This window comes from Rhagoletis pomonella, unplaced genomic scaffold (assembly GCF_013731165.1).
Source record: "Rhagoletis pomonella isolate Grant_MI unplaced genomic scaffold, Rhpom_1.0 Rhpom_scaffold_00010, whole genome shotgun sequence".
NCBI lineage: Eukaryota > Metazoa > Arthropoda > Insecta > Diptera > Tephritidae > Rhagoletis > Rhagoletis pomonella.
Window position 1 is genome coordinate 15,299,752 of NW_023458564.1, and position 25,842 is coordinate 15,325,593.

General features: G+C 35.2%; 1 long non-coding RNA gene across 2 annotated transcripts; it reads right to left on the reverse strand.

The window, feature by feature from the left end:
• Window positions 1-25,842, reverse strand: LOC118746089. 2 transcript variants are annotated; one of them, XR_004993775.1, is made up of 3 exons: window positions 25,644-25,842; window positions 705-934; window positions 1-632 (listed from the first exon to the last, which is right to left on the reverse strand). It is a non-coding gene; the product is annotated as an uncharacterized LOC118746089 (long non-coding RNA). The 2 variants fall into 2 exon arrangements; XR_004993774.1 differs by lacking the exon at window positions 1-632 and having other exon boundaries at window positions 704-934.

Consider the following 25,842-nt stretch of genomic DNA (forward strand, 5'->3'; position numbering starts at 1 on the left):
TAGTCTTTGCGGCGCTGGAGTTGCTTAATAAATCGCGTCATTTGTGTGTATTTTTTTTTTTAATTTTGTCATTTATAAATTGGAAAAGTTTCTTAAGCAAAAATTTATCATTTCTTGGTACGAAATGAACGTTGCTCACCTACATACATACATACAAACATATGTAGTATGTATGTAAATATTTCCTGTTGGTGTCCAGCGCAGCAGCCCTTTCATGCCAGCGTGTAATAATTATAATTTTTCCTCTTTTACTTCTTTCTGGTTTGCGAACGCCGATCCAAACTGGCAGCAAAACCGTAATTTCCTTCTTTTGTCCAATTCATCAGCGATATGATACAGCGACAGCCAGGCACTCCAGCCAGAAACCCGGCGCAGGATCGGGGATGTCCTTGTTCCCTTGTTTCCGTTTTCGCCCAGTCACCGCACTGCGTCACCGATTTTGTTTATTTTTGCATTTTTTGTTTTCGATTTTTCCCTACAGTTGGTGTCGTAGTAGTTGTCGGTTGCGTTTCTGTTCTCTTGGCGCTACTGTCGAGGCAAACAAATTAAATGGTGATTATCATAGTCAGCAAAACATTTCTTATGGTCGAAGTTTCCACATTGTGTGTCTTTGCCTTTATTTAGTTTTTCTCCTGCAGATAAATATGTACATATGTACGTATGTATGTATGTAAATATGTATGTACTTGCTAATGTATGCGTACTTATTTCTGTATCTGGAGACGTCTGTTTTGGCTAGCGCTGTCTTACGCCTGATGGCTTTGTAGAGATTTTTAACTCTTTTGCCACGACTGTCTTTAACCCCGACGTCTTTCAACTCGATGCGGTTGTTTCTGTTTTTATTTTCCATCGTTGTACAGTGGGAGATTGTGGCCAAAAATCCAAATGAAATTTAAGTAAATCCCTTTGTTTTGTTGTTTTTGGCAGATCGTACCTAATATAAGAAAAAACAAACAAAAAAATTAATATTTTTCATGTTTAGCGGTACAATGAGCTCAAATACATATTTATTTGTAAGTAAAAATTCTGAATTTTTTTCGAAATTTATACCTTGCTTTGAGGAGCTCACACTAATTTTTTTATTAACTAATGTTCTTGTAAGTTAATAGAAAAGCTTTCGATTAGTATAGCAGCAAACAGATGGCAACCTGCGCGGCGCTCTTTTCTGTACCAGAAATTGTTTCAAAAATCTCTGATATACATATGTAAATGAGAGCCTGATAAAAAGAGTTCGATATATTTATTTTAAAAGCTTTATCCAGATGAGAGAAAATAGTTTTATTCGTTCAGCAGTATTGCTGGTACTAAACGCCTCCGTAGCAAAATAATAGAACAACTAGAAATCCCGATTGTATGGGTGGTTAATAGTGGGGATGTACATATTGCATCCTCTATTGATCTCTTCAGGCCTTCTCAGTATCAGTGTGCGATTCAGGCGAGAAAAAGTTTAAGGAATTGGCACCAGCAGCACAAGAAATGCTCCTCCTTTAGGATGAAAAAAGCACATAATTTTATTCGTATTGAAGCAAAAAAGGGAACATAGCGTTTCTGACCTTTGATAAAGATTTATTTTTGTAAATCTTTATTACGTTTAGTGAAATACCACAAAACGGATACAAAAAAAAAAGTATTTATAGAAAAGTAAATATATTTTTGTTTAATTTAAATAGAAATAACCGATAAGGGTGATAAATTTATGAATTTGTATGGACTTATAATTTTATCACGTTTATCAGCAGTTGATCATGTTAGATGAATACCCCTATTATAAATAAAATAAAAATATGCTTGTTCAGTAAACGCATTTGAAGAGGTCCATAACAAAATGAAACAATTCCAGTTTTAATTTTTTCCCGATTTTTATGGGAATCTTATTCCACATTTCATTATCTAAGTCTTAGTGATTAGAACTTGTGCGACCTTTTGGACTAGTGTATTTAAAAAGGCCTCTAAAGCTTTCATTTTCAACAAAAATTTCCAAGGCAACGTAGTTCGCTCTCTCATTCGTAATTCGCACTCCAATTACCCTTCGAATTACGTAATTCGCCATACAAAATTTTGAGGGCGAATTACCTCATTTGTTGGTAATTTAGATCCAATTATCGTGCGAATTACGAACAAATCAGTGTGGTCTCTAGTTTTTATCGGACATTTATCGAAATTAGCTCACAAATCAAAACTTAATTTTTTCCCGAGTACAAAAAGTAAAGTTTATAAATGTGCATATCCCTAATTTAATACGGAAACTAAGAAGAAGAGAAGAGGAAGAATCTATATTTTGCATCAATTTTGCGGCGAAAAAACAAAAACCAAAAAACACAGAGGCAGAGAACTGTCAAATCGAATTAAGATTGTGCTCGTGGGAATGGGGTAATTCGCGATCGTGATTGGGGGAGTGAACAAAGTAATTCAGGATGCCGTGAGAAAATGGTTTAAGAGCCTTTTCCATTGTCTTGGGGCTTGTTGGGACGTAGTTTTAAGGCGATATTAACCCTTTTCAGGAAATGGCCTTTGTTTGTCAAGGTAAATGCCCACGAATAGGGTTGATTTCAATTAACTGGTTTTGGAGTTTAAATATTTAATAAAATGCGGGCAGTGTCACGCCCCTTGCAAAATATGGCCCTATAACTCCGTAAGATTACTAGTTTAAAAATATTGAAATTTAAATTTTTTCCGAAATTCTCTTTATATGGCGAGTGGACGTATGTTTAGATGGATAAGGTTAATTTTACCGTAATTTTTAGTACACTCATCAATTAAGCTTTCTTACAAAATTTGCAATTTGCAACTGACCCACCCCACTGTGCGTTGGTGCGACTGAAATCCTCGACGCTGCGTCTTGCTGACCTGGCGTGGTTGATCCTCGTTAAGCGATCTTCACAACTATTATTTAACCGCAACAGCAACGAATTGTGAATGCTTCATGCGTTATTGAAGAGCACAACTGCCGCAACTCCTGCCGCGGCGTAGCGCGGCGCGCCCCGGCACAGTCACAGCCATTGCCACAGTCACTCAGACGCATACTGGAAATATATTCTGATTTGTTTTCCGGTAGCTCTGCTGATACCTTTTCATTCTCATGTTAGGGTAGGCAAGGGTTCTTCGCACAAATTGGCGGTTGCCTGATGGTGCCTGGCTTAAAACCACTGCATCTGCTCAACATTATGTATATGTATGTAGTTTTTTTTTTGTATTCCTTTGTTGTTGTCTTACGCCCTTCATCTGTTTGCATCGGTTGGTTTTTGTTATCCCCTTTTATTCACTATTGAGTATTCTTAGGGATTTGACTTTGTTTTGTTTTTGTTATCGCGTTTCTGTGCTGATATGTTTTTTTTTTTTACATCGACGATTTCCTGAATGAAAGGGAAACAATGGGAACTTAAGTGGGTTTGTAGGATCACTTTCGGTTTTTAACAGCCGTGTCTGAGCCAGAGAAGCAGAAGTTGGATGCATCTACAACAAGTGCGTTGATCTGTGCTAGCCGCAATGAGGCTGCCTTCGTTATCAGCTTACATGACCCAGCCACGACGACAGGTTCACAGAGGACCACAGATGTAGATGCAACACGGAGACATTCAGAGAGATTTGCAGTTGATAGGTACATATGTATGTATGTATGTGCATATCCTATGAGAAAATTGAACATGTGTTTCAGTGTTGTAAATTACATACAATGTTGTAAAAAAAGGTGAGAGGTGTTGCAAGAAAGGATTGATAAATTTGTGGCGGAAAATCAGGTGCGAACTGATGTTGGGAATGTATGTATGTATGAATATGTATATGTATGCACAATCTTACATATGTATAGAGGAAGGAACATTTGTCTATCCCTACTTTATTCTGGCTGTTGCCCAGTTAGTTGTATCTCTTTGTTTTCTCTCTGCGTTATGTGCGTGTAAATAATTGAATTCTTAAAGATGAAGATAAATTGAAGGCGGATGCGCTTCGGATAGGTAATGTATTTGGAGACTGTGGTATACTTGCAGCTACATAGAATTGGGTTTTGTACGTATGTTTTGTTCTTATGCATAAGCGGTTTAACATGCGAAATAGAGAAATCGATTTGTGATGCTGATCTGAAGTAATTAATAAGTGTGGAATGCTTATAGCCTTTTGTATGACGATAAATCACTTCAGTGCTTTGTTTGGAAAAGATCGTATTCACGACATTGATTGAGGCCTGCCATGGAAGAAGATTGTTTACCAAAAATTTATTCGGTCAAATTTAACACTTCCAAAAACAAAACATTGGCTAACTCATTTTTAAAAGGTGCATACACCTCTGGGCATAATAATAGGCTCACCCAATTTTGACGAGTTTTGATTTTTTTTCGTTTGTTTGTTTAATGTTAATTAATTTTTTATAAAAGTCTAGTCCATTATATAAAAACACAGAAAAATTTCACAACAGCATATTTTAGATTCGCAGTATTTAATAATATTTTTATAGCCCATTATACCTATTCTAGTTTGAAACCGTACAAGTTTTAAGTAGCTCATAAACTTCGTTGATTTTTGATCATTTCTTTTGCTGATAGTGCTATTACATACTATAAAATAAATAAAATGCGTTCTAACAGCCAGGCAGACACATGGACATGGCTAAATCGACTCAGGTCGACGTTCTGATTATTTCGGTTAACATATTTTTTTCCTGGGTCCATCTTTTGTTCATCTGGCACTTACAAAGTTGGATTGCCATTTCGGGATCATGAAAGGTATAAGCTCAAATTTTATCATACATTATCGATTTATGGGCGGTCTTATGTTTGATATGCCGACATACATACTTATGTATATACTTATAGAGATAGTACATGTGTATATATGCACATATATATATTTATGGTCTTATTCATAAAAAATAAAGTAGCTTTAAAAACGTTTATAAACTGAAAAATGTATGTAAACGTCACTTTATAAACCTCTTTAAACCTACTTTATTTTTTATGAATAAGGCCATTAAGGTTTAAATTCAAATAATAATCAGCTCTAATATTCGGTGTATATGAATAAAGTGAGGGTGGTATTTATACATCTTTTAATAATTGAATCATGTGTACAGCCAATATGGTTGATGGTGTTGCTTACAAGTGACCAGTGTGCGACCATAAATTTGTAGCTGTAGATAAGCCTTAGAAATTATGGTAGATTTCAAAATAATGTGATAGATTAAATACTTAGGCGTAGGTATTAAAATGCGTAATCTTTCAGTTTAACATGCTTTTAATTAGCCCATAACGATAAAATACTTTAAAAGCCCGTTTGCATTTCCCAAGAAAAATCATAAGAAATAGTTTTCGTTATTTCTGTTGCTACGAAAGGCACTTTGAAGTTGGTGTAAATTTTCTTGAAGAAATACCCGGCAGTGAAACCCCAAACAAGTCAGGAAAAATACTGGTTTACAACTAGAATTTCCTGACTGAAACCGAACTAGTTCGAAAATGGCCAGACTTGTACCAAGTACAAAATGATTTATTCATGCCCTGCTTTATTTGACTTCGACAGTTTAATACAATAAAGTATACAAAATATTATAACTTTTATTTGGGTATATTATAAACCATTAAGCCGAGTACGTATTCAATTATGCCAGACTTGTTAAATAATGATTATTAATTAAAGCATTTTTTATTTGATAAGCCTTTAATGATTAAACATCGATTTTGGTGATTAATAACTAATTACTTAAAAAAATGTTAATTAATTCATTCAATTTTGATGTAGTTTACACCTAGTACATTTGACTACAGGGTAAATAGACGAGCCTTCTTTTTTTAAGATCGATCTGCATACTGATTTAAGACATTTTGTTAGAGGAAACTTCTTTTTTATTCGCGTTCTTGAGTGTTGTTTTACATGAATTTTTCGTTTTTCTTGAGAGCTGCAGACAGGCCTGAAAAAATATATACATATCGTCGTTTAAAGGGTTCCGTAGAAAAGTCACCGGGGTTCCGCGAAATTAATTTTGTTAAGAATAAGCACGGTGGTCGGTTTGGGTTGCACACAGAAAGAAAAGTCAGATTGTTTTTCGGGTGGTAGTAATAATATCGGTTGGGTACAAAATCCATTTACGAAGCATTCATAGATCTCCAGAGTATTTCGACATTGTAACATACATTTGAATCTGTATCTCTGAAAGAGTTTTGGGTCAAAAGTGTTCGCATGAGGCGACTTTGCGTTCAACTCACGTAGGGTTGCACGAAAAAAAAAAATTGAATGGCTAAATGTTGGCTGGCGACCAACTTTGTTGAAAGCGATTAGTTGAAAGGCCGTTAAGCCAAAAGTAGAATGCAAAGTTGAACAATGCCAACGCCTTTTTATGGCTAATATTTTTATATTTTTTTATTTATTGATATTTTTAGCCATTTAATTTGTTTTTTGCGTGCAGCCCTGCGTGAGTTGAACGCAAAAGTTGCCTGAAAAATCGCCTCGTGCGAAAGGCCCATTAGTATTAAGAGTAAATATCATGAAGTCGCTAAAAAGACCATCTTAACTTTGCTTCCCTCTGTCAAATATATTTCAGAAATAGCTTAATAACACGTCTATTTCGCACGTCACCGAACATTTTGTAACCGGAAAATTTTATTACCAAAAAATATTACCGGTTCTTGTCACCGCGATTCTAGGTACGTTGGTAATGCCGTGAAAATATTCAGCGATTCGGCTATGAAGAATTGTGGAGATTCTGGCATTGCATATTTTCACAGTGCAATACTTTGTTACCAGCTTATGAAATGGTAACAAAATTCACCGGTTACAAGAGTGGATATAATGCGAAAAGGGTTTAAAATTTGATAAGAACTTTATTTATCCGTTACAAAATTTTTGTTACAAGCGCACAATACAGCTGTAAATGTACCTTCTTATCACAAATTGGTCTATTTTGTGCACAACCGCGTAAACCTATTGCTTTCGCAACCGATTTTCACCGATTCAGTGATTCCTACCGCTTAGCAAATGAAATATAAAATATATGCTAATAGGAATAAATTAGAAAATAAAATGCAAAAGTTAAAGCAAGTTTCACATTCACAATTGTCTAACTCACAACAGTACATAAAATCAATTGAAATTTATGGCCAAATCATCTACATTGCAAAATAAGCAAAATTGTAAAATGTTTGAGATTTTAAACAGACGGTGTGGTAGAAATGCAATTTAACAAAAAAAGTCGTAGATCTACCAAAAAGTGGTATAGTCGGCACAGTCCAAATGACTCAGAAAAAGTATAAAAGTCCAATAGCTAATTCATTATTTGATATTTTAGTAGCAATGTTGCAACTCAAACGCAGTGCCTAGAATTTCTAAATTGACTAATACACCTTACGAAAAAAAATTATAAGACCAATATTAAGGCTTCGTTAGCAACTCAGTTTACAAAAAATTGGGTTGTTTTATTTTTTAAATTTTTTTGGGAAATTTATTCCACAAATTACTCATGCGTATGTTTATGGCACCGCTGTGACGTAGTGGTTAACAGTGCGCACTACCATTCCAAAGGGCCTGGGTTCGCATGCATGTAAAAATTTACAAAAAATTTATGTTCAAAACATTGTGGGTTATGTACACTTGTCTGTTTATGTGAGTATACTATATTCTATATTGAGTTTTCAACAATAAAATACACAATTGGATAATAATTTTTAAACCGATAACAAGGCAGGTGAAACCTGTGAATGTATGTTTGAAAAGAGAGAAAAGAGTTTAGTTACGTCAACCAAATATGCTTCTATCAACACATGATTTGGTTACAGTTACATTATTTGGTTACAGTTACCAAATCATGTGTTGAAAGACATATATATATTTAGACGACGGTTTTCTTAGTGCAGTAGGTATGTTGTAACAATCGTTGCATTCCATGTGCATATTCATGTATTTTTAAGTAAAAAAACTTACATACAAATATTTTTATTGGTCTAATTGATTCCCGCGAAAAATATTGAACAAAACTGAGCAGTGTAACAAAATACTAATTCTTTGTAGAAACAATACGCCAGCCATGTTCACTCTTGTATGAGTGTCCTCTAGCCGCTTATTGCATTCGACAATTCCATAGTTTGCAACTTGCGAAATTTTTGCAACATACCGACATCGGCTTCCGATCGCACGTTCAGTGCTTACCTTTGCACTGTTGCTGCCGGTGTTGTTCCAGCGTGTATCCATCCAGCGAGAGTCAGACAACAAGCAGCTGTTTGGCAGTTAAAAACAACAACAGTTTTTTTTCACTTTATCTGCAACGTTGTCGAATGTCTTTGTTGTTTCCAATTTTTCATTTAATGCACCTTCTTCGTACTCCCCTTGCGTTCTCCAGTGAAAAAAAGAATAAAGCAATGAAGTAAACTTGTTAAAAATCTTGGTTGTGCGATTTCGATTTTTCCCACAGGGTACGCGATATTTGCCTTGGTTGGTCTAGATTGGTACAATCTATGTAGGTATGTGGTACATGTTTGTCGGACGAACTGACTGACTGATTGATTAAAATTTCGCAATCACTGGCAGATTCGTTAAATTGTAAGTGAAAATGTGACGGTCGATAGCAAAGTGTGGCCCATATAGTGGTTTTGTTTATTAATTAAGTTATTTTGACAGCTCTAACCAGTTGGAAATCTTAACAGAGAGTCAGTATCATATCACCCCGGAGCGCAATGAATCGCTTTATGTTTGAACAACATTAGCAAATAATGCAAACGAAATGAGAAAGGTAATTTCATGTCGGCGACCCTGTTAACCAGCAAAACTGCCGCTTCTGGAGAACGGAAACCCCGCGCGTAATCGACGAGAAGCCAATGCATTCTCAGAGAGTTACAGTTCGGTGCAGATCTGGGAGCCCATTTTTCTTTGAAGGCGGAAATTGGCTGCTGGAAACGCCCTTACGGTCATCGTTGAGCGCTGCCGAGGCGTGTTAACGATTTTTTAGTGGCCGAAAATTGAAGACAGGGACTCGGACGATCTTTGGTATCAGTAGAAAGGCGCCGTCTCGGAGATGTCAATTGGCCATTTCGGCGCTTCGAATTGACGCCGTAAGACCGTTTTTCGCGGTGCCGTGAAGAACCGATATTAGGCGCACAACCCATTTACAATTCAGACCCTTAAAGCAAATATCGAGCAAGCCATTCGAAACTTTCACCAAGGTCTTGGAAAACTGGATTAGCAGGATGCACTGCTGTGAAGCCAGCCGAGATAGCCACATGAATAAAGTCGTGTTCCATAAATAATGGGAATATTTGCTCTTTCGAATAAACCAATCATATACCGATGATGAGGATATACCAAGTGAGGCAATAAAAACGAAAATAACGATTTAACACTATCAAATAAAAATTCGCATTTACAAAGCTTCCTCGTTTTATTACTTAACTTGTTTATAATTTTATAATGAAGTTGTTCACACTTGCCTGATTATCTGGTTAAAAATTATTATTGTGCAGTGTATTTTATTGTTGTAAATTGAATAAAAAAATATAACGACATAACCACATAACCTAATAACCAGGCAATTGTGAACAACCTCAATGTTAATTTTTAGGAATTTTTTTAAAGAAGCCACTAAAATAGAATACCCTGTAGATATTTACACTGTAGTGCAGTGTAATGTACCGGTAGGCACCTAAAACTATGCATACCTCTATATATACGTATATTCATAAGTATAGTATATGTAGTTGCATATGTAGGTATATACTAAAAATACCATTTACGTCCAGCCACTGCCATCCATACGAATTTGTTCTCAAATGTTCAACTTGGAATCATATTTCTTACAGTGGGCTTATTCACCATGAACAAATCAAGCCATAACTTGGTTGAAAAAACCATTGTGCTTTTGGCACAAGTGTTTCATTTTTCTAATCATTTTATTATGCAAAAGTTCAATTTAAATGTAATGAAAATAGCGGGTTTCAACGAGTATTTTTTTTTTTAAGTTTTGTTGAACATTAAGGAATTTGTTGTGTCCCCGGGAGAGCAATAAATTTTTCGACAGGGTTTTTTTTGTTGTGTTAGAGATGTAATTCAAAATTTACGTTTTTTCAGATGTCATCATATAATTAATAAGCTTGATAAGGAGAATATGATCAGCCTAACAGATGACTAAACTACCCACAAATGGTGAAGATATGTGTCTTTCCATCTGTCTTTTTGTCTACCAACTGTATGAATTGATGAAACTTTGATTACGTTTTGCCATAAAATTGAAATTGTGAAATAATTCTATATATAATTAAGCATGGGATATGATTTATAAAAAGAATTAATAGCGAAAATGTTTAAAAACGTCGATTTTTGTGAAAGTATTAGCAAATTTCAGTGCATTTAAAGTTTCTGAGACACTGTTTACTTTAACCTGAGAATTGTCAAAATCGGCAAATCCGAAGTAGCGGTTTCTGGAACGTGCCACATTTGTTCGCTACATCGTGATGTGATAAAAAGAAAAGCTGGCAGCACTCCGCAAGGTTGCATGTCTCAAAATACGAACCTGCTTTATACTGTCATGGAAAAAATTGCCAAAAATCAACGCAGTTTTTAGCAACTTCAATCTTGCACTTCATTGTACTAAAATTAATTTTTTTAGAGTATTATTAGAAACTTTGCAATTTAAGTGAAACCTTGCAGATTGTTTTTTAATTTTTGTACAAATTTGATCCAAAACATGAGACCTTCCACATTTTTTTGAAATCTACCTCATTTTTTTCCACACAACATTTTTTTTAAGTCCGATCACTGCGAGCGCCTCGTTGCCTGCGAGGCATTGAGTAGGAGGGTTAAACCATTGAGATGCAGTCTGAAGTTTGCCAGCAATACAATTTAAAAATTCAAAACTCAAACTCGCACACACTTTCTCATTATCAATTTTATATGATTTTAAAGTGCTTGCAGACGTCAGAGAAAAATCATGGCCAACTAATTGAGAGAATGGATTTACCTTGTAATTCAGCTTTCGTAATTCTAACACATTCAAACGAATCAAAACTGCCCCGTAGCGATTGTCATGCATTAGTCACTTAAGAGTCATATAAATGGTAATTTCGTCGTTGATGTCATCTGCATGACTTGGCCGCACTTGCTGTGAATCCTAAACGACATATAGCTGACAATGACACTGGTGACAATGTTCTTACTTGGCGAAATTTTAAAGCGCCAGTTATTAAACGATTGAAAACGTCATAATCGGCCTATAAAACCCGGCATGTGTTTTGTATTGCGCAATGGTATTCTAAAGATTGTGTTTACCACATAGGTACTAAAAATTTCGAAACCCGTTTGTTTTTTAAACATTGATATCTTATAAAGGCGACTCGCTGCTTTCGGAAAGAATTCCAAATTTTAATGGGATTTTTTATTAAGCCTTAAAAGTTCTCTTCACACATTGAGAAAGGTATTTTTTAAGGAATTAAAAATATCGATTTATTTGAACAATCGACTGACATGTTAAAAATGGGACCCGTTTTTCCAAAAAGCGGATTTCCAATAAGGCAAATAATCGAACACCCTAACATATATGTATGCATGTATTTCACTTACATACATATGTATGTACATTTGTACACACGAAGACGCAAGTATGCTGGAGCAGTTTGTGATGTGGAGTTATTTTGCCACGGCGACAGCGCATACCTCCACTTGTGCATTTTATTTCTTCGCATGAATTGCTGCACTCCGATGCACTCCCTTCTGCCCGCCCCTTAAGCACCTGAAAAGCCTGCTCGATTAAGCACTTTTTTCTTGCATTGCATTGCCTACCATGTCGCCGGCATCGCTGTTTTGTGGTCCTTTTGGGACGCTGCGTATTTTGTTTTGTTGTTTTTGTCTTTTTTGTATTTTGGGTTGGTCTGCGTGCACATGTTGTCGCCGTCTGTCTGCTGCCTGGCTCCTCTGCTCCAAAGCCGTGTGCATTTCGGCTTACGAGCCGCTGTTTGCCCCGAGCTCGAGTTCATTAAATTGTGCGCCGCAGTGCTCCATGGCACTACTTTAATTTTTTTGCTTTTTATTGGATGTGTATTTGGCAAATTTGCCCATCTCGAGGCCGCCGCGGTGGTGCGCCCTCCGATTTGATGTGTTGCGTTGCACTTTATTTGGTTTCGCTTTTAGTTTGTTGTTGATTTCTTCAGCTCAGTTCAGCTGAGTTGTTTGCATTTCGTGCTCTTGTGTTTTTATTTATTTTTGTGAATTTTCTTTTTTTTAAACCATAAAATATACCTACATACATGCATAAATATTTTGCGTCCAAGGTTAAGCCCGTTTCACCGTCTTTTCTGCCGCAATCCCGGAATTTTTATAATTTCAGAATTTCGAAATAATTTGATTTTACTGCTATTTCATGTGTTTTGCGGTTTTTTTTGTATTTTGTGAAATTCTCAGGAAACTTCCCGAATACATATGTATGTATGTATGTACATGCGTACCTCAATGTACTTAAGCATGTGCTTGAGTGCTTTTGGGAGAATCATGGAGGTGCGTGTTGTGTGTTTCGAGTATGTCATCAAACAGGCTTCAACGAACTGGAATATATACATTCATACTCCGCATGCTCCGCAGACTTTAAAGCCCACAAATGCGAACTCCGTGCGTGTTATGTTTCTTATCCATGTATTCCTTAACATTATATTTTTTATTTTTTTTTGTCTGTTGTGGTTATCGTTTTTGTGATTTTTATTGTTGTCCCTGGCGTAGAGTAAAATTACCAAAAATGAAAGAAACAAATTGCTATGACAGCAATCGAAAATAATATCAAAGAACTGGTTTTTTCGGGTATCTTAATGTGGACTCATATTTACAACACGATCGCATACACATGATGTGGACCAGAATTGGGATGCATGCATGAAAATAACCGCAAACATACATACAAACGTACATATGTATGAGCTTGAAGATGTTTGGTGTTCCTCATGGCGTTTCCATGTTAATCGGGGCTGTTGTTGTTGTTGATGTGTCGCTTTTGAATATGAACCCATGCTCAGCGCAACTCAAGGGAGTGAGATTTATTACGGTTCAAACTAAAAGTGATCAAATTTCGTGGCCATCCTCGCGAGTGCACTTGGAAGGGGTTTAAGTTATATTTTGATATCAAGTGCAACATTGTATGGCATATTCATTTACTTACGAGTAGTTGTTGTTGTTGAAGCTGAAGTTGAAGATTTCAAGTCTGTGTTGGCATTTTCGGTATAATTGTACTTTTTTGATACAATTTCGTTTACAATATACTTTCCTACTACTTATGTAGTAATTTTAAGTACAATTTTTTGATGAATACTATAAATATATAGCTCCGAAAATTCACCGCAGGAAATTTTTTCATTCTCTTTTTGTCTTCGCCTTCACGTTTTTGCCTTTGTAAGTTTTGAAACAAGGTTTCAAACGAACCATTATAACATAGCACAAGGTGTGCTAGCAACCTCACATTCCTAGGCAGGTATTGAAAGAATATTTTTGATACTAAATCTAATTAAAACAAATTATCGAAATCTGTTTCATATAGAAACATTGTCATCGTTCTAAAATACCATAACTTTTCGACACTCACATATTGACTAGATTTGACTATTTATTTTATTATTTTTTTAATTTTTTTAATTTTAGTTATATTTTTATAAAAATATAGTTTATTCCTTATCAAAAACTGTACGAAAATAAGTTTAAATCTTTGAACAACATTAAAAAAATTGACAAACTTTCGCAAAAATTTCGAGCTTTCTATTTAAATTTTTTTTTGATATTTTGCAGTTTTTTAGCTCATTTAATTTTAGTATTATAAAGTGCAAGTTTAAAGTAGCAGGGATTTACCGTTGATTTTTTTTTTTCATGAATAAAATGAGCAACACCTACATCAAAAATATATATGTATATATATATATATTAGAAATCGACGTTAAGTCGCAGCTATTTTAAACAAGCACTTTACTTAAATTGATCGGGCTACAAAACTGCATACTTAAGATAGGCATTTCTAGGAAATCTAATTAAAAAGCTCGAAATTATTACGAAAGTTTGTTGATTTTTTTAATGTACGCAAAGATTGGACTTTGGATTTATACGGGTGTTGTTAAAGTATAAACTGTATTTAAAAAAAAAAAACAAATAATTAAAATTAAATAATTTTAAGATAAATGGCCAATCTTGCCAATATATGCGTGTCGTAAAGTTTTTATAAGCACTTGAAATACTATTAAAATGTCAAGTTTTCGTACTGAATTCAAAGAAAATGTCTCATTTATCCTTTCGTAATAACTTAAAAAAAAATTAAAATGTTAAAAGTATAAAATATGTAAATGTACCTACATAATCTTTTTCATGAATACCATCAAATCATTGGTCTTGAAGGGAATCTATGTATGCATGTACTAAGAAAATATATGAACAAATTAAAAAGTCGATACAATTAACAGTTGAAAAGTACAGTTTTTGTATAGATTTCGTACTGAAAGAACAAATTCATTTCCCAACATTGCGTGCGATACATACATACATATGTAAAATTGTTACAAGAAACATTGCCCCGTAGGTGTTCCCATAGATGAAAAAGCTTATTGTCGAATCCTCAGTAGTAATAATCAACACAATCATGAACCACCCATTGATTTTATTAAAAAACTTAAAATTGCGAGTATAAAAAAACTCGATGCGAAAACCCAAACGCACAAAGAGCTGGAATTTCCGCTATGTACAAAAACCCCGGAAGAAATGAAATAATTATTTTTTTAAATGAGCATATTTTGAATGAATTCGGAATGATTAAGGTTGAAAAGAAACCCTTCTATAAGGAAAAAATTATAGAATTATTTATGTCGCCAATAATTTGATATCCAAGGAGAATGGCACTATTTATTATTTGAAACACAAATTATATGTCCTTTTTGGTTATTGTTGTTTCCGACAGGGTATGATGTATTTTCGAACGGATTTACACACACAAATTATATGCTTACTTTTATAATTACAGGTATTTCATTTCGCGTATATGAGGCTATAAGACGGAACGCTTTGAAAATACCAAACTCTTCGATGACACTAAAGAACTCCGCAGCTTTGCAGAAATGGTATCGAACTTTTTGTATGCTTCCCTAGCCTATTCATATTAAGGAAATATTTATGAGGCTAAAAGCTGAAATCCAAGACAACGGCTATATTTCAAAAATATGCCTCTTACAATTTACATTGAATATTTCGATAAACAATGGTTTACAAAGGTATGTATGACATCCGCAATCACATCCATTTATGACGAAATAACCTACATGCATATGTATTTTAAAATTTTGTTTCAAGTTACACCGGCTGCTTTTATCGATTATATACAACGGTTGAGAACAACTATTTAGTGCTTTAGAAGGTTTTAATTGGACCTTAAATTCAAAGCTAATAAAACATTGCCGCGTTTACAATTCTTATTGAAGATTTTTCGAAGTCTATTTGCTTAAGAAACGTCTCTAAGGGTTAGGTCGATGGCTTGCAAGGGCGTAACCTTGGGGGCCGGCAGGAGTTTATATAAGCGGAAAAAACTTTTTAATTAAATTGTATTGTTTGTTTCTTATGTATAATAAATAGCAATGTTTAGGCTTAAGCAAGTATACACTCAGAGAAGGAGTCAAGTTTATCGTACTCGATCTTACCATTTCCGAACTTAAAATCGGACTAAGATTGAAAATATTAAAATAGAGAACACAAATCTTATATGATATTTTTGAGTACCAAATACTGGAATTAAGATCATGCAACCTTAAAAAAAAAGGCGTGAGTACTAGGTACTCATAAAATTTGATGTGTGAACATATGCGAACGGCAAAGCATAAAAGTACGTTTACATATAAATATAAGCTCAATCAAAGCTCGTTAGCTGTCAAATTGGTTGTGCTTGTTATTCACACAACCCGAGAAAAAGTTAAACTTCTTCTCTGTGCCAACTTGGTCACTTTTTTCTGCTACGCATATTCTGTTGTTTAAATATATTTTTACTGAATATTTTCTTAAACATACTTTTACACACGTATTTTCCTTACTAGCTTAAATTTTTGTTTACTTTTACATTTGACATTCCTCCTCTTCTTCGCAAGTATAATCGATAAAACTAGGTTGGACACCAAAAAGTTATCGGTCTAATCTGGGATAATTTTATAATCATAATTTTGTATGGCTTATCTATTTTTCTAATTACAGATTAGGGAGTTAAGCTCGAAAATGTCGATCATCTTTTTATATGTAAAGCTATTACTAGGCAATTCAATTACACATGTAGGCTAGGTTAGAAATTAAGCAAAAATTTCACTTAGTTTTATTCATTTTGCTGATTTAATTTGTTTTTATTTATTTACATTTTTAATTCTTTTAATACATGAAATTATCGGTATGATTGATAAAATATGATACTTGTACACATGCGGTATTTTCGCTATTTCACGTCTTAGCTTTTTCAGTAATACTTTTATATTTATTTTCCAAACGCATCTTATAGTATTTTCATGACAAAAAACCAACTTACTCATTTATAACAAAAGTCGACACTTCAACGGAGGAAAACTGGTTGCATCGAGTTGAGGCGTGGCTATATCTCTTATAAATTATATGGCTGCAAAATTGAGTCAATGTGTTAGTTTACAAAAATTGATGGAGTGCATATACGTTAGCGAAATTTGATATTTTTATGGTGGATTCTAGTGCTTTAAACTATACTCTTATATATATATATAAATGCATTACAATTTTGCCAAAGAACTACCGAAAAACGCATAAATTTTGATATTTTTATTATTGACTCAATTTTGCACCTAAATGTACCTCAATCGTATAAGTAGAGCCAAACTGTGATAAAATTAAACTGGATAAAATGCCAAAGAAACAAGTTTTCCGGACAACATAACACGTTAAAATATCTAGGTATGTACATATGTGATGCGCATATCCTGCATGCAAGTACATATGTATGTATCTACCCTGCAGGTAAACCGCGGACTGGTGAATCAAATTTCTAGTTCCGTACTAGGTCTTCATCGCCAAAAAGGAACTAGTCCGATAGGAACTAGATCCCCACCAGACCAAAATCGGCGAAAAGTGGTACTTTTAAGAAACTAATTTTTTCAGTTCGTTTCTTTGAAAATAATGTAAAATCGCACACGACAGAACTGAAAGGTTGAAAAATCATGATACTTTTTTCTTTCGTCTGTCGATTTTAGAACTGGTTCGGAACTATAGAATTTAGGACTAGTTCGGAACTATCGAGAAAGGGATGCAGCGGGGGGCAATTGACACTTCCTAGGACATCGCCATGTTAAATTCGCCAGTTGCTTGCATGCAAAAGAAATTTATCGCGAACCAGTACTGGGTCTAAATGTACTAGAAGCGCCCCAGTTCAGAACTAGAGATTTTCCCCACAGGGTACATATGTGAATACATACATACATATACTATATGTACATAATGAAATTTATTTTAACATGATTCGCAACTAAAAGTTTTACGAAACTCAGTTCGAGGTTATGGCATTGGCAGTCCTACTAAAATATTTGGGCTGTTTATTCGCATTACGGAAGGAAAAGTGGGTTCCGTGCCAGGGTTAGATTGCATTATGATTAAATAAACCTTAACTTTAGTGATTTGGACCACAGGAGTAAATTTGCCAACGCACCACAAAAGTGGTCGCAGTAAACTGAATATTAAACAAGTAAGAAAGTCTAAGTTCGGGCGGAGCCGAACATTAAATACCCGGCGCAAGTATTAAGTATATGTTTTCCACCTTTCCGAAAGCTACCGCTACATGATAAGCCGGGGTGTATAGATTTTAAGTAAATTAGCGTCCTTAAATTTCGAAATATTGCAGTTTCAAGCATATCTGAAATGTACCGTTATATGAAAAGCGGCCTCAATTTTAGTCCGATTTCAACAATTTTTAACGGTTTGCTTTTATGTGGCAAGCACAATAACCATACCGAGCTTGGTACAAATTGCTAGAACGGTTAGCGAGATACATATATGTGATCACAAGTGGGCGGTGCTACGCCCATTTTCCAAAATTTTGTCATAAACGTATTTCTTGGTAAAGAATTGTTGCAATCATCAATTTTGAATAAATTAGCTTCAATATTTACTGATTTATCGAAGATTTTGTATTTCTCGAAATTACCGTTATATGGGATGTGGGCGTGGTTATTGTCCGATTTTAGAAATTTTCGGCCATTTAGTAAGCTGTACTAAGGCCAACAACTGTGCCAAGTTTGGAAGAAATTGGTGTAGCGGTTACCAAGATATACACATGTAACCATAAGTGGGCGTGGCTACACCTATTTGCCAAAATTTTGTAATATTCTTATTTTTTGTCTAAAACTCATTGCAAATATCAATTTTGAGTGAATTATCTTCAGTAGTTACTAAAATATCGCAGTTTTCGTTTTTCTGAAAATTACCGTTATATGGGAGGTAGGCGTGGTTATTGTCCGATTTTTAAAATTTTCAGCCATTTAGTAAGCTGTACCAAGGCCAACAACTGTGCCAAGTTTGGAAGAAATTGGTGCAGCGGTTACCAAGATATACACATGTAACCATAAGTGGGCGTGGCTACGCCCATTTTCCAAAAATTTATAATATTCATATTTTCCGTCTGAAACTCATTGTAAGTATCAATTTTGAGTGAATTATCTTCAGTAGTTACTAAAATATCGCAGTTTTCGTATTTCTTAAAATTACCGTTATATGGGAGGTAGGCGTGGTTATTATCCGATTTCGCCCATTTTCAATACCATCCGTCCCACGCCCAAAAGAAGTTCGCGTACCAAGTTTCGTTAAGATATCTCAATTTTTACTCGAGTTATCGTGTGCACAGACGGACGGACGGACGGACGGACGGACGGACAGACAGTCACCGCTTAATCGATTTCTCTTTTCATTCTGATCATTTATGTATACATTTGTCTATATCTATCTCGATTCGTTTTGCCTGTTACAAACAACCGTTATGTGAACAAAGTTATAATACCCTTGTGCACAAGTGCGCTCGGGTATAAAAAGTGTTTACCAAACAAAACGCACAAACTTACAAACGTCCATTTATCTATTGTATATATATGTATTTACGTACGCGTATGTGTAAAACTATTTTCCCTTGGGTTCCTTAGTGTATTTGTATTCTGTTTCAAATGCGGTCATGTGAAAATATTTATGTAAATTTTTAAATTGCCTGTAGAGACAAATCTAGAGTTAGGTGGTACAAGATTCATAGGTTTGCATGCTTGTTCCAAATGTGCCGCACGTGTTTTAGAGTAAGAGTACATACATACATATGTACATAAACATGTATGTTTGCATACATTTACAAAAGTTTTCAATTTTCTATGTTGATTTTTGTAAGCCGCCTGTTGCCCTCAGTATTGTTGAATTCTGCGGTTGGCGCTGTTGGGTCGGTCGCCAACTCTGTCATCGCTCGAAAAAGCCACAAAAATTTCTAAGTGCTCCCATGCGTATGCATTTCGGCCAATTTGCATTTGGGTTTAGAGTGTTTTGAGAAGCATTAAATGTGAAAACAATAACAATGAGAATTGCATGAGGGTATCATAACTTTGTCATCGTTACGTTTCAAAGCCGGATGTATATATGTACATATGTATGTATGTACATATGCACATATTCATATGTAAAGGCAGCATGCTGCAATAATGAAAACGAGACGGATATACATATCATGATTACCACCTTCATCCGAACGCGGTTGCCATTTCCAATTTATTTTTCCGACCCAAAAATTGACCAAATGGTAAAAAATGGACCGGTTTTTATTACATCGGGAAATTGAGTGGAGTTTATTCCTCTTTATCAAGAAAATATGCCAATTCATTTTTTATAGTGGTTGTTTTTTTATTGCATCCAAAGTGCATTACTTGTATATTATTAACATTATATTAATTAAAGTTTTACATTACAATTTGTTTCTTAATTTCGATTTTATTAAGCTAAATCAAGAAATTTGCGCTCAGCTGCTGCGGAACTGTGAGGCAGACATAAAATGTTATGAACTAAATCACACAATTCTCCAACGGCCGTTTCGCCCAATCCATTTTTAATCAAACTTACTTGATCCCAAAAACGATCTATATTGATTTAGTTTTTGAAGTTACCTTCACTCAGCTTCAATTTGTGAAATTGAAATTCAATTATTTCTGCATCATTTACCAATGCAGGAAATTGGTCGAGTAGCGGCAAAATTGATACATCAGTCTCAGAAAGAACTTTATGGGCTGGTTTCTCCAACTCAACTTACCTTACTAGTTCACACACACATAAATTGATTTTTACCATTTTTCAACTAAACGATAAGGTTTATCATAACAATATGTTTGAACTGAAGTTAAACAGGTGGTTGTATAAAAATATTCAGTTGGTACGGCAGGTGCCATGTTCCCTTTTTCAAAAACCCCCATTTTTTTGCGGGCGGAAAAATATTTGTTTTGGTAAAAAAATAAGCTGAGCAAAATTTTATTCGAATATGATAACTTTTGAGTATTTGCAAGTAGCATATGCAAATTTAGAAAACCATATGCATTCAGGAAAAAACGTTGTATGTATACAAAACAAATGAAAATCATGAATTTTATACGACTTTATTATGTAAAATAACTCACAGAATCGTAATAATAAATCCAAAATATGAAAGATCTACTGGATTTTGAGATTTACTCAAATTAACATTTAACATATTAATTATTAACATATATACCACATTTAACGTTGCACGCAGAAAAGTGGCACGCACACGTTGCACCAATTGTGAATATGCAAATTTGTTTTAATGAAATAAGATTTGCATAAAGGCTGAACATTTTTATGAAAAAGCTAAAAATGGCTAGAGTTAGCCTAATATGCATATACGGTTACGTGCAATAGATAGGAAACCTAGCGAGATTGCTCGGCAAACCCATAAAAAACCCATGCAAAATTCGGGCAGCCACCGCTGTAATTAGTGACTACAATATTATTGATTGATCCACTCTTAGGTCATTCTGGCTGGCTAAACGTCCCACATAGACCAAAATGATGCGAGATGGTGGTAGAAGTTTTAGTTAAGTATCTATATTCGAAGTAGACATCATTTAGGATATCAAGGCTTTTTCAGAATTACAGAATGACTGCAGATCAAGCATGTCATGTCTTCAAGCTTACTAAACCCTGAAGCGCCAAGATATTTCAGTTTTGTATGTCTCCCTTGTTCCAGACCTCCAGCATTTCCTGCAAACTTCATTGACAGTGTCCTGTTAGCAGACCTATCATAGTTTTGCAGTCTTTTCGAGGTAGCGATAGTAGAAACCAGGTTTGTACCCATTTTCTAGTCTACACCTGACTTTAGAAATTTTGCGGTATTTTAGCGCATTCCATCTCGATATAGCCTGCATTTTGGAATGTTATTCTCTTGTCCAAGTGAATTATGCTATTGGCGATGGCATCTACAATTTCGTTACCTGTAATGCCGTTGGTGCGGAGAAGCCAATAAATATACAGTCACTTGTTTGCTGCTGCCCTATTTATGGTCTCCCTGCTTCTAAGGGTATTTTATGCCATAAATTGGTATGAGCTAATATTTAGCCTAAATGGCTGCTTTGTTATCTACTTATATGTGAACTTTATTGCGTATGCAAGCTCAGTGGCTTTTCTCACTGTGAAAACTTCTGTACGGACTATACTGCAGTGATCCAGCAGTCTAATGGGCTGACTAACATTCAGTTCTGCGCAATATACTCCCGCTCCTACACCCTACATCATCTTTCATTTTTGAGCCATCTATGAAGAAGTTAAATGTCTTCCGGCTAGGTCGCATTCCGCTACGCCATCCGATTTATCCGATAGTAACCTGAAACTCCCTGCATGAATATTCATATGCTTATGATTTGAGGATAATATTTTGGAATAGAGGCATCCACACACTTGTTCGATTCCGTCGGAACAAGTCCGCCCCGTTTTCGTTGCTGCAAAGCTTATTAATAATACGTACCCATCTGTGCTGCTATTGTATCGCAGTAAAAAATGTGATTTTAAAAACATTTGTTATTTTGTTTTCTTTCGTTAATGCCCGGATTGATTCTGAAAAATAATCGTTCCTTATGAGCTGCTCGAACTTAGTCAAATTCCAGATAAAGCAATCTACCGTGAATAACTAATACTTTTGAAGCAGGCGATTCAAATCCAACAACAGGAAAGGCTCTCCATGTGTACCGGACTATTTGATATCGCGGTGCCTTCTTGTGCTCACAAAGTCGCAACTCTAAATTCTGGCGGGTTTATTAATAGGATACTGTTTGCAACTACCGCAACTGTTTAGGGGACGAAGATGGAAGGGAGGATTAATCTTAATATTTTCTCTTAAGATGCCCAGCATTTGCGAAGCTACAATACAAATAGCTGGACTAGCTGACCAGAATGCACGTAATTTAAATCTTTCGTAAGGGAAATCAGTCTAAGTGAGATAAACTAAATTTTATAAACCTGAATGGTCGTACTACGAAGAATACAGTCAATTTATCTTTGCTATTATTAATATTGATATTAATGAATCGCAAAATGTTAACAATAAAAATTGTTGTTGTTTTCCTCAATCTAAACATAATTTGGCGCCTTTTGGAATGATGCTTTTATGGATTTATGGTCCAAAACCCAGAGCATTAAGTCCGTAAGCAAAAGTAAACAGATCGTACAACAGCACATCTCAATATTCGCTTAAAATAATTGCTCGGTACGCCCTCCATCATCCAATTCAATTTCGCCCAGGATAAAGTAACAAAAATTGCATGGCCAAGATGCCAGTAAATGCCAAATTTGTTTGCTTAAAGTTTTTGTAAACAACTGCAGACTATTTTACCACAACCAAAACATTTTCCGAATTCCGAGTCACATTGGCAAATGTGGCATGCAACAATTGAGCAGTGTTCCAACTGCGCAAACTCCAGCGCCAGCACCATTTCAACTCCAGTTTCGGCAGTTGCGACGCTAAAAATTCGCCAAACTAGCCGAAGACGGAATTTCACCACTTCAACTGGCTCGAGAGCACCTGTATGAGCCAAATTCCACAGCTAACCGGTTGTTAGAGGACAACAGCTTGCCACTTGTAGCTGCGTAGCGACGTCGCCTAAGACCAACCATCCCAATACTCGGACGGTCGGACGGGGGACTGGTTCTGCTGGCGCGCGTAAATTGTGGACGCAAGCGAACACAGAGCTCTCCGCAATTATGTACTGCGTGCGACTATATCTCCATGAATGCACTCATCCATTTCCATACATACATACATATGTGGATACGTATGTATGTATATAAATAGCTATCATATGTGTGGTGACTTTTCCACTGCTAAATGCTCATACGAAATTGTATGTACATATATGTGTACGTATATGTATGTATATATTTCAAAAAGTCAATAATCCCTGCAATCATGTTTGTGTGCTCATATTCGATTGTCTATGGGAAGACAAGGATGTGTAGAAAAAGTGTTATTTGTTTTATGTTGGAGATGGAGATGGATATTCGCATAAGTATATGATTACAACCATTGGTGTAAAAGAGACACGGGTGCCAAATTAATTTTGAGGGTTGATATTGTCTGTTGAGAATAAACAATTCTATTTTTGAGTTTTGAGGATAGTGTTCTATGCCTACGTTTTCGCTTTTTTTGTTTAAATAGACTGGATTTTAAGAATGTGTTTTGATTTCGTGTTACTTAATATATTAACATATTTCCATCTTATATGGATGTCCTCTTAGTCTGCAGAGTCCTGAAGGATACCTGTTAGTATTTAGAGTTTCTCCTTTGGAAGGTTAATTAAGTTTAGGAATCTCTTATTGTTGTACTCTCCTAGTAGACAATTTGCCTGCCGCAGTTCTACTGAGCCACGTGATTTTAGATCACTTCGTGCATTCCTCTGCTTTCTGAGCTCTTTCTTAAGAGTATTAGGACCTACTCCTAGGAACGTCTCTGTTCTCGATGTTGCTTTGCCTTCCAAGGGAATTACGTTTCTCGATGAACTCAAGGTGATGCAGCTTAACTATTGGATCAACGCAAAGCAACACAGCACTTCTATTACTTTGTGCTGATACAATAGAGTTTTCGCTAGGATTTGCAAAGCCCTTGCAGGGTGAAAGGATTGCACGGGTTGCACGGTAAAACCGGTTTCCTACGGGAAAGTTTAGCAAACCGTGTAATCGGGAACAGTGCAATGGTTGTGCAAGATTTCGAGAATACCCCTAATGTTTCTAGTCTCGCAACTAAGCTATTCTTTTCCCAGCGCATTTATTTATCAAAAATGTCCATTGGTAAACATCAAACGACAATAAAAACAAATCAACGCTTTAATCTTGTTACTGATGTGTCAATTGTTCTAGAGCACAATGTTCCACTTGTATGGAGCAACGATAACAACTTTTTTTTATTTGAATCTAAATGAAATTTCGAAATTTGGAACACATTTTCCTCTGCGGTACCGCAAGGTGAAGCGAAAAGTATAAAATTAACACCAAAATAAACGAGGTGTAAAAGTGTTATTTTTATCACTTCGAAATAATGCAGAACGAGAATTGACCCTCAGGTTGGCAATGAAAATGTTGTTAGCCCCACTCAAAAATTCATTTCAACTTTGAAATCGGACGATATTACGATATTTTCGAAATATACAAACTCCGCGATATTTTCCCATGTATATAGGTATGCTTAATTTCCCAGGTTTGTATTTAGAAAAAAATTCAGCAGCTTTAAAAAAAATGTATCAAAATGGCGTAGCTACGACATAGTTAAATTTTGAGCTTCATACATATGTATATTTTACTTAAAAACAATAGAGTGAGTTGATATAAACTTAGACAGTAACTCAAACAATTTGATTTTCTATTATATTTAATTGGCAATAAGTCTTGCATGCAATAGCATTCACACTACTCAACATAGACCTAAATTTCTCTGCGCAAATACAAATTTCAGGTCGATATACCCACATACATATATTTCTTTTCATATCAATTCAAGTTTATTACATTCCCCTACGATTTTAATTTTGAATTTCATAAACTATTAACCGACTTCACAAAAAAAAGTTTTCAATTCGTGGGAATTTTTTTTTATTCTTTGTAACCGCATAACTTTGGACCACGTTAACCGATTTCTATGATTCTTTTTTTAAAGGAAATTAACGATAATCTTAAATTTTTGTATTCGGATTGAAGTCTGTTTTGTTTTTTGCTTAAACATTACTTGATTAAAATAACTTTTACTGGAATTTTAAAATCAAACCTTATCGAGACAAATTATTTACAGTACAGGCTGAATTCTCCATGCTCTTCAAAATGTTACCTTAGATACAATACCATTTTCAGCGTAACCTGAGACTAAGGTATTTTTTTAAATTTGAACATATTTATTTTTTGGCTTTTAACTAATAAATTAAATGAAGTTTGTACTGGGTTTTAAGGCTTTTCATGTCCCTATAAAGTTGGTTTTCAAATTTTAAAAAGTAATATCCCTAACACGCCATCGTCATAAACTTAATACATACATACATACCTACGTAAATGCACATGCAGGCATGTTATCATATTGCAATTTTAATGAGCAGTCTGTTGCACTGCAACCATCACACATATGCCCAAGTATTGACGTTGAATACAATGTTTATACTTACATATGTACATGTATGTGAATTGACCTCCAATATCCGCCAATAATCCTTTTGCCTCAGGACACTGCTGTTCACGCTCTCTCATTTTACTCATTTGTTCGACTTTCGTATTGGCATTCCAGCGGGAGCAGACGATATCCTATTATGTACTCACCTGCAACACCAAACGAACAATGGAATTCCGCACTGCCACACAACTACG